At 41.5% G+C, this 16184-nt stretch overlaps 1 protein-coding gene across 8 annotated transcripts in view; it reads right to left on the bottom strand.

Annotated features, from left to right (window-relative positions):
* Nucleotides 1-16184, bottom strand: part of LOC307219871 (uncharacterized protein) — a 418411-nt gene that overhangs the window by 96182 nt on the left and 306045 nt on the right. For 4 of the 8 annotated variants that reach the window (XR_013840601.1, XR_013840602.1, XR_013840604.1 and 1 more), the window contains one exon: nt 3072-3128. The exons of the other annotated variants lie outside the window; for them this stretch is intronic. The gene's annotated coding sequence lies outside the window, so the exon portion shown is untranslated. The remainder of the gene's footprint in view (nt 1-3071; nt 3129-16184) is intronic. 8 annotated transcript variants of the gene reach the window in all.

The following is a 16184-nucleotide window of genomic DNA, read 5'->3' as shown; positions in this document are numbered from 1 at the left end:
TTGTGGGGCAGATTGAATTGCAGACATTGTGATTCAGAGAGGAAGGAAAACTTGCTGTGCAAGTTACATGCATATCGCCAGCATGTGGATGGCCCTAAGGGCAGCACACAGAACTTCACAGACAACATATTAAATGGGCATGGGGGAAACATCCCTTTGACCCACATAAAAGGGCCCTTTGTGCCGATCTCATGACCACAAGGAGTTATTTTGAAACAGATCAAGATGTTCGGTTTTCTTCAGAAATCAAAGGTAAATTGGCAAACACACTGCCAGCCCGGTTACAAATGGCAATTTCAAATCTCCCTGACATTCATTTTCAGATATCTTGCCATTTGCAGAATATTTTCTACGCATTTATTTATTTATTGCATTAGGGAAAGATGCTGTGCAAGACCCCACAAGAAAGAGCAGGTTTTTATCTGGCATTAATTAAGCCTCGCCTTTTGTAAAAATGCTTCCAGTATATTAAAAGGAGCAGAACGGAAAATGGAAAACCTAGTGCCGCAGCAAGTTCCTCGTAGGCTGCTGGCCATGTGGTGGATTAAAAGATAGTTCTAAAGTGATCAGTTCCAAGGGTCTAAGAATTTTGCCATGGAATGGGGTACATGAGGCAGTGGAAAAAGGCAAATCTTGGAAGAGTTGGCATCTGGGGTCAAATTGTACCATTCACAGCTCATTTTATCACACTCTTTTGAAAGTTATTGTACTAGTGCTTGGTGCCTAGCTTTTGACAAATTCAGCAATTGGGAACATGTGGTTTTTTTAAAAAAGAGAGATTTTGAGCTAGTTCGGGGATATGATCTGAATCTGAACTATTGTGTGTTCATTTCTAAATATGTAAGGGTAATATCTCCAAAAGAGGAAGTTTGCCTTTTGGGGAGACTTATTTCAGGGGGGAAATGGTTTATAGATTTTTTAAAAAAAGAAGTTATGTATGTTTAAAGTACCTCTATCAAACCAATCTTGTAGACTATCCAGTGGAAATCAGAAATACAAAGGAAGGTATGCTTGATATATTCATATATCACATTTTTAATGTAAACCATTTTCTAGATTCTGACGATTTGAACCCTATTGTGTGCCTGCATTAAAAAGGCTTTCATTAGCTTGGTGAGAAATAACAGGGATTATATTTCCATTTTCTTGCATTTTTTTGCTGTGCTGGCTAATCTGCCCAATACACATCATAATCTTGCAGTATTGAAGTTAGTGTTTATGTCAACAAGACACAAATAATTTCTGAAAAGCAAAGCTTGTTAAGAATTTACCAGTGACAAGAAAACAAGAAAATAAGCAATCGATCATCTGCTGCATCTCATTTGTGCTAATAACCACTAAGCTTATCATACCACAGAATTAAGCTTTCTGTTAAGGCCTAACCATAACGCTATACATTGAGTTATGACTAATGTTGGATATCACCTGCAGGGTGCAGTCAAGGAAAATGATGGGACTATTCTGAGTGAGATATTACCCAGTGCTTATATGTATTTTGTGTACAATTCCCCCTAATGCATACAATTTTGCATATATTGTTTGCTTGCAGAACTGCATTACAATACTTGGAGAAGTACAAATTTAGAAGCATAGCTTGCTTTGGGTCCACACACTGGTTCAAGAACTGCAAATTAGGCCACTTCTCATTAAAATGCAAACAAAAACAACTGCCCTGCCCATTTCTGCCATGCGCACAGAGAGATGCGCCATACATTTAAACATACAAGAAGTTAAAATATTAAAACCGTTTAAAATTCACAACAGCTTTTCCAAGCATCTGGGTAGGCTTGATTAAACAAGAATGTTTTTTATCAGGTGCCAAAAGGAATACAGTGAAGATGACTGTTTGATATCAATAGGCAGGAATTCCAATGTGTAGGCGCTGCTACACAAAATGATCAAGTTCTTACAAATGTGTAAAGAGTACTCTATATTGGTATGGCAACGAGGAGGCCAGATAGGAAGGGGAGGGAAGGAGGTTTAGAAAAATATGGCTAAGACTCCCTATTCAGTATGAAGATCTGGGAGGAAAAAGGAACATGGAGAGAATAACCCACTCCCCCAAGTCTGAGCCCAAGACTTGCCCTATTCCTTTCATCATGCATAGATATATCAGGGTTTCTCCCTCATCCTTTCTCACTAATGAAAAGTAAACTTTAAAAGCAGGTTGTGTCATCAGAAGATTTGACAAGCAACACAAGCTATTTAAGAAAAAAAAAACCCCAAGTAACAAAAGCAGCAAGTCTTTGTTATCTGTCTTGCAGTCTCATATTTTTTCAGTCCACTATCCTCACTTAACACATATTCCCTGGTCTCAGGTGCTGTGATGGTGACAGTTCTCTGCCCTCTTTTCACCTTCCGTTGCTTCCCTCCATTGCCAGAAACATTTTTTAAAGCTCTCTTTTTCCTCATTCAAAATACATGCAGTAAAACACTGGTTCTGTTTTAGCAGTCAAAAAGATGCTTGGAGCAGCATTAAATAACCAGCCATCTGTGCTCTCACTTAGAGACTTTGCTTTCTACCATATATTGTATCACGAGATGTGAATTGCAACCTCCAATTAACCCTTCCAATATAAAAATTAAAAATGTATGGATGTCCATACGTACATAAACGTTAGAAAAAGACAAAGCACAAATAACCATCAGTACAATTCTTCGTTGTTCTTCAAAATGATGAATTGGACTTATGTACATATGCACACATGCATGTCTGCATTTATATCCCATCTTTCTATGCCATATGCATACCTAAGGCGGCATGCAGAATAAAACAACAATAGCAATAAAACAAAGCAATTCTTAAAACAACAAAGAAATCCAGCAGCAAAAAAAAAAAAACATCACAATGCAAGACACCAGCAACATCAACTAAAGGCACATAATCCAAGGACTCTAGTTTAGAAATATGGACCATAATAAAGGATCAGTCTTAAACTCCTGCTTGAAAGCACACAAATAGGCGGTAGGCCAATCACCCTTGTGTTGTAGTCTCATGCTGAGCAACAAACTTGCAGAGCTCAGTGGAGTGGGAGGCCAGCAAACCAGAAGAGTTTCTGAGGTGTACTTACCTGGAGGCAGTCAGCGTCCAAAGTCAGGTCCAGTCCTAGGGTCGGGTGAACAGCAATCTGTGGGGTCAGACAGTCCAAGGGTCAAGGAATCTGATGATCATGGGTTCAAGACAAGCAGGAGGCAGCAAGGCAGGGCCAAGAACTGCAAGCATTTTTAACAGCATCTGACTGCTGCTGGAAGCTCTGCTTCAGAAGATTGAAGCCAGCTGGTTCTCATCAGCACCTCCTCCACTGTGTCCTTGATGGCTGATCAGCTGCAGGTGAGTCACTCTGCCTTCTCCCCCTTCAGGCTGCTGTTCAGCAGGTGAAGCTGACTCCTGGCCCATGACACCTTAGGACACCACAATTCACAGTGCAATCCTAGGCATGTTTACTCAGAAAGAAGCCCCCTTGTAGTTGGAGGGACATACTCCTAGGTAAGTACAACCAAACCCTTGCTTCAAGAGGTGGCAAAGCAGCCCTCACTTGTTAAAGGAAAGGATTCACCCATGAAAACACCACCAATCACTGGTCCACTTTATTCAGTTCAGCAGTAGTCCTTTGACACTCAAGAACTAACTGGCTGTTTTGTGACTTTTAGTTGATCCTAATAAAGTTTTTGTGATACTGTTAAGATTCTTCCAACATGGAACCCAAGGATGCATATATATATGGTTTCCAGTCAGTCACCTATCCAGGCACTGACCAGAAACCACACCTGCTCAACTTCAGCAAGCTGATGACCTCTTGTGCCTTCTTTTTCATTGCTGTGGAAAAACTGACAACATGTTTTCAGGACGAGTGAAGAACAGGAGCTGTCTCACATCATTAATAATCAGGACATCAAGGGCTACCAAGAGTTCACACATTTTGCTGGTTTTCTCAAATGACACAGCTGCATCAGGTGTGTTGCTTTTAAAAGCACTGGTAAATCGGATAGTAGCCTTAAGCTGAAATTCTGTACACACACATATCTTTGAGTAAGTTCCATTGAGCTCAGTGGGACTTACTTCTGAGGAAGTACATCTGATTGTGCTGTTCAGGTCTTATTTAGAATTGTGCGTGGAGTTTGCAGGAAATCTGCAGCAGCACCCATAGTATAGTGCTGATATTTGGATACAGTTGTAAGACGTTGTCTTCCATGGAGTCAGAGCTTTGGTCTGTCTAGCTCAGCATTGTCTACTCAGACTTTCTCCAACCTGGTATCCTTCGTAGGTTTTGGACTACAACCCTTATTAATCCTGACAATTGGCCATAGTAGCCAAGGCTGATGAGGGGTGGAGTCCAATTTTTTTTTTGAGGGCACCATATTGGGTGAAGGTTGGCCTACTCTGACTAGAAGCAGCTCTCTGAGCTTATGTCCTTGTTCTGCTACTGGAGATGGCAGAAATGAATCTGTGATCCTATGCCTGCTTTGCCACTGAGCTATGAACTCCCCCCTCCCATAGATACACAGACTTTGAATGCAATGCCAGCAGCTGCATTCACTTTGCAATCTGACTTTATATTGTATAGCCATGGTGGTGTTATTATATCCCGTGTTGTGATCTTGCCTTTTTCATTACTGCACCATGCATTTTATGGCTATTGGCTACAAAACAGAGGAGAGGAAACTTCAGTGTGCTAAAATGCTCACCAAAAGTGCGACAAATCGCAATGACAAGGTTGCGTTTGTAAAAGTAGCTACAGCCACTTGTGATATGTTGCAGTGGAACGAAATAATCCTCCCCTCGCTGCTCCCGCAGTCACGGCAGGCTGTGGTATGTTCTGGTGTCGGAGATGGCCCTTGCCTGCCTTTTCACAGCTAGAGACATCTAATCATTCCACTTCTTTTTTTAAATCCAATTTCTAATCAATTCCTTTTTCAGAGAGAGAATGAATTTAAAGTAAATCATTAATGAATAATTATGCTGAGATGATAATGTTCTCTGACTTTGGCTCTTGTGGCAACTTTCCACTGTAATCAAATAAAATAGCTCCTTTGATCATTTGAGGCGGTGGCATAACCTCTTGTTATGTTCCATGGATGGATTTAGCTAGCAAACACAATGCTTTTCTCTTTCTCTCCCCCTCTCTTTTCCACTTGTGAGATTGTTTATGAAGATTGCTGTTGGTTTGGTTAAAATTAAATTCTCCGGACCACTTAATGCTGTCTGTTTGAAGATAGCAAAGCATAACCCATCTCACTCGTCTCTGTTAGAGAACAGCATACAAAACAATCTGAGTGCCACATGGAAACTTATGACTAGAGGATGAGACTTGATATTATATGTAGATGCTGTTATATGCAGAAAGTGAAGGGTTCTTTACACGGGAGTAGCCAAAGGGGGAAGGGGAGCAGCTGCCTCCCTAGATCAAGTAAAACAATAGAAATACTTAACTAACTGACCAATCAGGGCGGTTCTGCCCCCCCCCCAGTCCTGCTCACCCCCCAACAAAAATCCTGGCTATGCCCAGGATTCTTTCTGCTTCAAACTGTCTTGTTCCCCCTGCAGAGTTCTAAATGTGTGTTATAAATGTGCAGAAGCATTGCACGGGGCAGTAGTGGACAGCATGGTGGAAGCTGTGCCATTCAGCTGACCTGCCTCTGGCAGAGTTGCTGCTGCATACTAGGATGTAGGGGCAGGGCAGGGGGAGGGGCAGCAGCAAGGCTGGTGTGGTGTGAACACACTAGTGAAGCTACCTGGTGCCCCTGCTGGCACATTTGCACCACACTGACCTTGCCATCTCCTTGCCTGTCCCTGTCTCCATCCCTGAATGCAGCAGTGGCTCAGCCAGATGGAGGACAGGTATATAGCACAGCCCCGCCATGCCATGTGCTATGGGCCTGTGGAGGTAATGTAGAGAGGGGCTGTGGCATGCATGCAAAGGGCTAAGCAAAGTTCCTTCCACGTTTGTCTGGTCCCAGCTTTCCCTCCAGGAAATAGTGTTTCCAGTGGTATCAAATAGGTGGGCACAGCATCTGATTTGGTCCCAAACCGTACAAGCTTAGCGGCCTATATTCTGGACACAACAGTCCAGTATCCTGATGGAGAACACAATGCCAAATTTGTGAATTATGAGAGTGTGTGAGCGAGGAGCCGGTGATGATTGCAGAGACAGACAAAGGTGCCAGAAATGGAAGGCGCTGAGTTTACTGATGTCAGAGGTTTCACTTTGCCCCATTGAATTCCTGTGCTTGTGTTGTAGGCAGCTGCTACTGTGCTGCTGTTTTTGCTTCCCCTATGCAAAACGTAGGAGCCCTGCGCCCATTGAGATGCTGCTGGACTGCAGCTTCCATTATCCCTGACCAGTGGCCATGCTGCCAGGGGCTGATGAGAGTGGGAATTCAATAATACCTGGAAGGCCACAAGTTCCCCACCCCTGCGCTATGCCCTCAAGGCACTGATGCCACATTTCAGATTATAAACACGCATACTTGCTAGCGCAGGCTGGTCACTACACTATATTCGGTGATGTCAGCCAACTTTGCCCGCAGCCAGGAAAGCACAAAAAGGATCAAAAGACTGTATTTCCAGACATCCCCAAACCAACACAGATTAGCCACATTTTTCACAGTTCGTTATAATCAGCGGCAGCTCTTGGCTGATTGTTATCAGCTAAAAGCATCTGGATAGCTGTCGATCAACAACCTGATACAGAAAAAAAACATAATAGCTTCCTCGCGGTTATCAAAGCACATGTAATAATTTGTGATTGTATGATGACTGATAGCGGCTGTCTAACTTATCTAAACGTATTGAATTAATTAAAGCCAGTGGGGGAAATGTGTACCATATATGTTAAAAGGTCTGCTTGTCCCTTGGTCACACGTGGCTTCTGTTGTGGTATACCCTTCCCCTGTTATGGGTACACACTACAGTGGAATAACGGCGCAAAAGCTGATTCAGCGGCTGCAATGAGCAGATAAAATGTAAACATGGAGCACACGGAAACACGTTACCTTCTCTCATCCCTCGGGAGTAGATGGTGAAGGGTGTTGATCACTTGCTCATTTTCAAGTATGGAGGCTGATCTGAAGGACAAGTTACATATTTTTGTTACATCCGCAATTTCATCTTTGAGAACTCCTGACTGTATTTTTAAACCCCCTTTTTAACTTAATGTTTAAAAAAACAAAAACAAACGCTTGGCACCCCCTCCCCACCATTGCTTGGGGGATGGATCCAGAATGGGTGCTCCCCAAGTCAGAGAAGGTGGATCAGGTAGCTGTGCACAGTCCTACTGTTTGGGGGAATAGGTGTTTTGTTTTTGTCAGGGGAGCAGGCAATGGGTGGTGATCAAGTGGGGATTAAGGTGAGAACAGGAGCAGTTGAAATCCTTCAGAGAATGCAAGAACTTGATTTCCTGCTGAAGTTCTAAAAATCGACGTAGATTTTAACTTATTTGGAAACTAAACCTAAAGCTGAGCTTTTAACATTGACAGTGGATTACCTTTAACTCTTTATATGTTGCATAATATATATAATGTTAGGTTATATTATATACTGTATTGTATATATAATTACCTTACACCAAGCCCAGAGTGAGTTGTTTTTGTTTTGTTTTTTAAGTGTAAGTCTCTAGCTTTCATTTGTAACTTGCTTCCTCCTTTTCCACAGGTCAAATGATGCCTTCATCTACAGTGAACTAACAATATTATTTATGAATGGCTTAAATCTATATGCATTAAAGACAGAGCTCTATGTATTAACAGAGAAGCAGAAGGGGACTTTTTGCTCTAGCATCCGATTTTATTATAACAAACTTCTTCCACATCTAAAGGAGCTGAGGTAGCTGTGAAATTTGGAGGAATGTTTACAGGAAAAAATGTTTACAGGAGTTACATAGAGTTGCTTTTATGAAAGCATCCAAAGATATTTAAAATCAGCCTTGGTAACTGTCAGTTAATTTGCAGCTGGAAGTTTGATTGGAACCCACCATGGTAAAAGAACGAACGCACAATAAGTATGGCTTGTCCACATTTAACTCTGCCTTGCTACACTGTTTTGAACGGGTTTCCTGAGACATCTGCAGATCTCTCTCTCTCTCTCTCCTTGTCGCCGCACACCTTTCCTTAAAACACTGCTTTAACAGTTCGTGTTTTTGAAACTGGTTGTAAAGAAGACATTTCCTTGGCGCAATTGCAGTTTTTAACAACAGCTAAAACTCTTTGTAGCCAATCTCCACTGGGGTAGAACTAAAATCTGGAAGTAATCAGCAACCACTGAACATCAGAAATTCTCCTTCCCCCCCTCAAAAAAACAAAAAAAAAGCACAAAAACACATTTAGACACAGCTGGAGTCTGCTAGCAGTTGGGATAGGATTCAGGTACCTAATCCCTGGAGGTTAGTTGCCATCCCCCATCTTCCTTATCTTGTATGTGGAACTAAAAAGCCCCAGGGTGTTGATGGTTGTAAAGAAACCACAGCATCTGACACCTGCTGGGAGCAATAAATAAAGAACTAGGTTACCATTGTCAGCCTGTGCTGCTTCTCCTAACCGCTGCAGTGGAATTTTTTTCTTGCAGTACAGAGATACAGAGAGAGAGAGAGAGAGAGAGAGAAGAGAGAGAGAGAGAGAGAGAGAGAGAGAGAGAGAGAGAGAGAGAGAGGAGCCCTAACTGTTTAGCCATGTAAACAAATCAGATAAGTTAACAGAAATAGCTGCGGTTAAAGCCAACAGTTTTTGACATACATGCTTGACCTGTAATACAAGCAAGACTGGTTAAGGAGTAAACAAAATTGCACCCTTCACTTCAAAGAGTTATTGTAGTAATTACTCAAGAAGCAACATCACCCACTGAGGTTCTTTGGAACCTGCTAAGTTCAGACTCCCTCCTATTTTTTTCCCCTTCCCGCCCCCCCTTTCGATATGTTTTGCATTTCCTAATTACGGCAAGTTAGGCTGGATGATCTGTGTGGGTAGAGTGACAGGATTTATTTCTAATCTTTGAATGCTTTTGCTAAACAATAAATTAGTGAGATTCTTTCGCTTCTTAATGACCAAAGGATGGTGATATTATTTTCCCTCCCCCCTCAAAAAAAAGAGAGATATGTTATATATCATTTGTGACCGGAGCTACTACAGAAGAGGAGTAGAAGAAAAAGTGTGAGGCTTGGTATCCGTCTACAAGCTACCAACTTAAGTGAAAGATTGATGCATTGTATAGTTTTTTTTTTAAAAAAAGCTGATTTCACAATTTATTTATTTATTAAATTTGTGTGTGTGTGTGTGTGTGTGTGTGTGTGTTTATACTGTTGTAACAGGTCCTGGGACCTTTCGGTGAAGGGTGGGTAAGAAATTATAACAAACACCAACACCGATGATGATGATGATGATGATGACGATGATGATGATAACAGGCTTAGTTTATCAGGTTCACCCAACAGGCAGCGGACAGTTTCTAATATTCTGGGCTGTATTCTGGGCTGGGCTCTGCTTGATAAGTGACTTAGTATCTTGCCCAGATTGCTATCTTGCACGTGGACACAAATGGATATTTGGCATGGCACTGTTGTGATTTAAACTGACTTGAGTATGCTGAGATTAAAAAACAATTGTGATTAATTAAGGAGCAGAGCAATCTCACCCTGTGACCAGGGCCAGCCCTGGGGTATATCTCCCTGAGGAAAATGCAGAGATAGCACCTAAGACCCTTGCCCACGCTGCTCCAGTTTCACGTACAGAACCCGATTGGACTGGCACCTAAAACTTACTGCAACATTGGCAATGGAATAGTCTGGGGGGGGGGTGTCCCAGGAGTAATCATGTGGCATGCACAGTTCTGTCACCAAACTGAGGGGAATATCTAGGGGGGCTCAGGAGGTACAACCAGGATGAGCAAAAAAGCATACCACTTATGCTTGCCATGGTTTGCCCTGCATGGGATGACTGGCTCTGTGTGCGTGCGTGCAAGGTTCTAAGGCTACCAGGCACGCTTACCAAGGTTTGTATTTCCTTTTGGACAATGAGCCCTATTCAGTATGTGTATATGCTGCATTTCCTTTGTTTAATCCTGTCTGCCATACATAACGAACGGCTTGTCACACATAAGGAGTTATGTATTCTGCCTAGTCTGCTTGCCCCTCCTGGGATTCTCAATTTAAATGTTAATAGGTTTTGTTACCTGGTCGAGATGCAGTTATCCAGCTCCCGTGCACGATGTCGTTTATGAATTGCCCAAACCTAATTGAAGGTTGATCTGGTTACCAGGGTAGATAAGTTCATTTCTTTGTTTGTTCTGCACATATTTCACGCCCCAGTCTTTAGTACAAAGACTTTTAGAGTGACTTACATAAGTTAAAAACACATTAATAATAAAGTCAGTAAAAGATGTCCAAAAACAGCAAGAACAAACATGACCTCTCTCTCTCTCTCTTTATATATATATATATATTTTGGGCTGTATCATATAGGTCTGCAGTGGGGATCTTTTGGGACTGGGGTGGGGGAAATGAACAAATGTCCATCTAAAAGCCCAAGGCAAATAAAAAGGTCCTCATCTAGCAAAGGGCATCGGGCTCTGCACCAAGTAGGGATGTCAGAGAATTCTACCAAAAATAGAAGCAAAAGCAGAGATACCAATGTTTGTTTATTCGTCCGATAGCCGGAACGGAAATCAATCAAGCAAATACCGATCGGAATTAGCTATGCGGTTTTTCTCCCCGCAGTCTGCAAAGATACAGAAATTGATGACTCCCCTTCCCCTTTAAATTACATTTCCTTTGCACTGAAATGAATGGCCCTTCCATTGAAATGAATGGTGCTGTGTCATTACGTTAAATTTGTAAGGACTCAGCTATAGAGCTGCAAAAAGTGTGTTTTAAGTGCAATATACAATGTGACATTAGATGGCGATGGTGAGCCTTATGGAAAATGCAATGCTTTTTTTAAAAAAAAGCTTTAAAAAAGCATTTGCAGAACGTTTTTTTAATATAAAAAATATGTTTGTAGATTCCACCTAACTTACATAAATTTCATAGATAATTACGTAAATAGAGAGAGAAATTATTTGGTGTTTAGTGGAAATCAAACTGCTGTGTAAACGGGTGTCTTCTTACATCCTTTGCTCCAGGTGAGTATTCCTGGAGAGGATGCCATTACTAGGGTACCAAAACAGAGAATACCCTATTCCTGGTCACCACTTGCTTCACCCATCACAAATAATAGTGATAGTCACCAACTTGGATAGCTTTCAAAAGGGATTAGAAAATGTCATGAAGGAGATCAATTTCTACTAGTAATGATGGCTGCCTTCAGTATCAGAGGTGGCCTGCCCCTATACACCAGTAGGTCAGGATCCTGAGTGTTATGGCTCTCATACTTTGCTTGTGGACTTCCCATAGGCATTGGATTGGCCACTATGGGAACAGAATGAATGACTTGATGGGCCTTTCCTTTCCATGGGCTCTTTTTGTGTTCTTCTAATGTTTTTGCCCTGGAAGGCAGGGGGTAATTGCATTTTATAAAAGTTTAAACTAAGCATTAAAAAAAAAAGTGGAAAAAGAATAGGTTTCTGAAGATGACCTCTGCATTTGGAGTAAGTCACGCAGTAAAAGGTGGTCCTTCAGGTATCTGGCCCTATGCCATTCAGGTCTTATCAAGGTATGAACGAGCACTTTGAATTATTGTTGTTTAGTCGTGTCCGACTCTTTGTGACCCCATGGACCAGAGCACGCCAGGCACTCCTGTCTTCCACTGCTTCCTGCAGCTTGATCAAACGCATGTTGGTAGCTTCGAGAACACTGTCCACCCATCTCGTCCTCTGCCATCCCCTTCTCCTTGTGCCCTCCATCTTTCCCAACATCAGGGTCTTCTCCAGGGAGTCTTCTCTTCCCATGAGGTGGCCAAAGTATTGGAGCCTCAGCTTCACGATCTGTCCTTCCAGTGAGCACTCAGGGCTGATTTCCTTAAGAATGGATCGGTTTGAACTTCTTGCGGTCCATGGGACTCTCAAGAGTCTCCTCCAGCACTTTGAATAGGCTTCTGAATTGGGCTGAGAACCAGCACAATCATTTCAATTAGTGAGATATATTTCATTTGACTGGTCCCAGTTAATGAAAGACCTATTGCCCTGCTTCTAAATATAAGCTGGCAAGTTTCAGCATGCATTACAGCACACATTACCCTGAAAATGAGAGAAATGGTGCAAAATTTCACTGTATGTTAAAGGGGCTGTAAAATGTAGGTGTCAATTCATTACATCCTTGCTACAGATCATACCCCATACATACAAACACACCCACGCCACGTTTGGAATCAAGTAGCAATAACATACGGTAAATCTGGACAAATCAAATCAAACATCAATCAATGTCTCCGATCCAAGTGAATAATAATGGTGTGGAAATTTACTGAGCATTTTAAATCTCATGATGTCATTTGACTGTCCAGATTTGTGTGACATTTGTGTATCCATTGTTACGTTTATGGCTGGATCTGTAAATTCCAATCAGAAAAAAGGCAGTATTTTTGGCTGCATGTTATTTGCAGGGCTTTATAGTATTCGTGGGCATGGCAGAATCACAGACTGTGATGTTAGAATTAATGTGAAGCCACTTAAAGCATTTAAAATAGTCTACAGAACAGACCCTAAAGAAGGCTTTAAGCCTGCAATGATGATGATTATTTTTTTTTATTATTTACATTTCGCTGGCTGAGACTATTTTCCATTTCTTCTTACATGATATTTGCTTAAAGTAATTATACCAACTGAGAACAGTGGCAGATTGAAATTAAATGTTTGGATTAAATATTTTGTCAGCAAACATGCAGCAACTGCTTTGCTGCTGCTTCTCTTCATCTCTGCATACTGATTACAGGAAAGATTAGCTTTTATCTTGGCAGGTTTTAAAGAGCTTAAATAAAATGTTATTGGATATGTGACTTTTTGAAATCACCAACAAAGAATCTAAATCTGGAAAATGAAACATTGACACAAATGGGAGTGGGAATAAGTGTTGTGGGTTTGATTGTTTGTTTAAAATATCTTCCATCTTTCTAAATGCTTTTCCTAGAGACTTTTCACCATTGTGGGTTGCAATAAAGCAGTGGTTCCCATACTTGGACCACTTGAATATTGCTGTGGGTCTTAGCGGACCACTTAATGATTTTTTGCCTGCTATCACAGCACCACTGCAGTGTGCTGCGCTAGATGCTGCTAGATGCTTATTTGCTGTTGTTTTTTGCTTATTTTATTTCTTATATATTCCATTCTATCCCATTGCAATTTTAATTCCATACAGTTCAAATTGTAATACAATACAAGAAATAGAAGCAATAAAAATACAATTACAAATCAATTTGCATATTTAATGAGATGGATGTGCCATCACCTGTCTTCAATCACAAATCCACAGACACAACATGGATCACCTGAATAAAGCTTGCAGATCACAGTTTGGGAATCCAAACCTGATCACTTGTAATCTTCCCAATTATGGCTGAATCAAATGCAGGCAATTTTCTCATAGCTGGAGATCGGTGCATACTTCATCCTAGTCCTACAAAATTTGGAGATGAGGCATCTAGAGTTGTGCTTTTCTAGAATATGTTGATTTTAGCAGAATGAGTTAAGTGAAGTGGAGCAGGAATGCGGGAGAATGCTGCTCCAATACCTTTTCATAATAGCACCAATGACATAATCTGCAGGAGTGGCATTTGCCTGTATTTTAAGCTTGGGGCATTGGAGAACAGGTCTGGCCTGGCAGACAATCCCTTTGATAGCCAGGCTAGGCTCAGGCAGGGACTGGCCCATGGTCACCCCATGAATCTCATGGCAATCCAGTTGAACCCTGCCAAAGTAAATCCAGCCAATGTCCAACATGCTAATCACTGCGCCACTGTTTACTAACTCACTGTTCTCTTAATGGCCTTCCAATCCTAATAATCCATTCTTAAGGAAATCAGCCCTGAGTGCTCACTGGAAGGACAGATCCTGAAGCTGAGGCTCCAATACTTTGGCCACCTCATGAGAAGAGAAGACTCCCTGGAAAAGACCCTGATGTTGGGTAAGACTGAGGGCACAAGGAGAAGGGGATGACAGAGGACGAGATGGTTGGGCAGTGTTCTCGAAGCTACCAACGTGAGTTTGACCAAACTGTGGTAGGCAGTGGAAGACAGGAGAGCCTGGTGTGGTCTGGTCCATGGGGTCACGAAGAGTCGGACACGACTAAACGACTAAACAACAATCCTAATAAATTGCGTGTTAAGCTATGGATCAACACATTTTCCATCATTTTTTAACTTCTTTGGTGGTGTGGTTATGGAAGATGATCATGATTAGCTCCCCCATTTCAGAATTTACTACTGCATAAATCTTTCGCATGGAAAATTATTGAGACTTAAAATTGGGTTGTCTTCTGATGGATTCTTTCTCCCTACACTGAGAAAGAAATCTTTGTTTACTAGCAAGGAGAAATCCCCCCCCCCAAAAAAAACCCCTACAATGGCATTTAGATTAAATTGTACTCATATTAAGAAATGTGTGCAGCCAAATAAATCCTTGAATTTATGAGCCCTTTGGCAGTAGCTCTTGAGAATTTACTGTAATTTTAGTTCTAATGCAATTATACAAATGGAGTCTAATACAATTATACTGCCTTTATATGTTAAGTCTAAGAAGAAGTAGGGTAATTCGCCTACCCGAACCTGTGAGGTTTCCTGAACACACCCAAATTGCAGTGGATCCGTCTCCTGAAAATCATCACCACAAAGCGGGGAGAAAAATGGTTATGTGAATCTTCTTTTCCGGGGAATTGGTGACAGAGGCAATTCACGCTGTTATGACCCTTCAGGCAGATCAGAGATTCATGCATTAGCACACCTCCCAAAATGGCCAGAGAATTGTTTACAAAGTGGCATGCAGCCTTTATTATATTCATGTGGTGTAGAAACCATGGTGTTTCTGTCTATCCATCCCCCACAACCTCCACAGGGCAAGAATAAGAATTGGACTCACAATGTCACAAGGAGCTGCCTTATATCAAGCCAGACTAGGTACGGCTCCATCTATCTCAGCGCTGTCTACATTGGCTGTCAGAAACTCACCAGGTCTTTAGACTTGTGTCTTTGCCAGTTATAGCTAGAAGTGCCAAGGATTGAATCCGGAGCCTTTTGTGTACACAGCATATGAGCCACCACTGAGCTACAGCCTTTCCTGTGTAGATACTGTATATAGCAGGTACAACGCGATATCTACGATTATTTTAAGGTGTGACTGGGTGGTATTCAACTTGCTGAAATTGATAGTCCTTACTTAGCCATGTTGATTCATTACAGTGGGTCTACTCATAGTTGGAGACTATCCACTGTGTCTGATATGATGCACCAAACCCAGCATCCCTTTGTTCTGAAATGTGCAGGATATTCCAATTTATTTATTTATTTATTTGTTCTGCAGCATATGGGTCAAACCACTGTTCATGTTAAATGCATCTCTAGGCATTTATTATAGACCTTTTTTCATTTTGTAAGTAAGTCTAAGCCTCCCCTGCATTGCAGTTCTGCTGAAAATTCCCTGTGCCAGAAGTTGCCATTGGCCTTTGTGAAAACTTTCCTACTGGAACCAAAAACTATTTCTGAAGATGAATTTTTTGTTGTTGGGAGAAAACATTTAGTTGCCACACACACACACTCACACACACACACACCCCACTCTGCATGCAGCGATTTCAACTCTGCTTCCCTCCCAATACTCTACCAATTTCCGTATGTTGTATGTTTACCCACATTTAACATCACATCTAATTTGGCCCTAGGAATTTGTTAAAAAACTGTTGTTTTTTCTATATGCACATACGTATATACATACACAGCTGAATGTACATCTACATTAAGCATCAAAAGAAAACTACTATTTCCAGTACCAAGGTGCAACATAGACATCATGACCATATCAAAATACAATATATGTTGCAACACAGAAAATAAAAAAGTTGGGCTGCAACTCTCTAAAACAAACTTCTGGAATGGAAAAGGAATACAAAAGACCAACAAAAGCACTTTGAGCAATATAAACCGCTGGACGGTGACCCACACAAACGTTTTGTAAAACAGACATGAAGGGATACTGAAACTACATTCTCTGAGAACGCTGACCCTGAGAACCATCTCTTGTGAAGGTCTTAGAGAGCTAAGTCACAGCCAAAAAT

Source organism: Podarcis cretensis, assembly GCF_951804945.1.
Source record: "Podarcis cretensis genome assembly, chromosome: 1".
Taxonomy (NCBI): Eukaryota; Metazoa; Chordata; class Lepidosauria; order Squamata; family Lacertidae; genus Podarcis; species Podarcis cretensis.
This window is presented reverse-complemented; position numbering and strand designations above follow the sequence as displayed.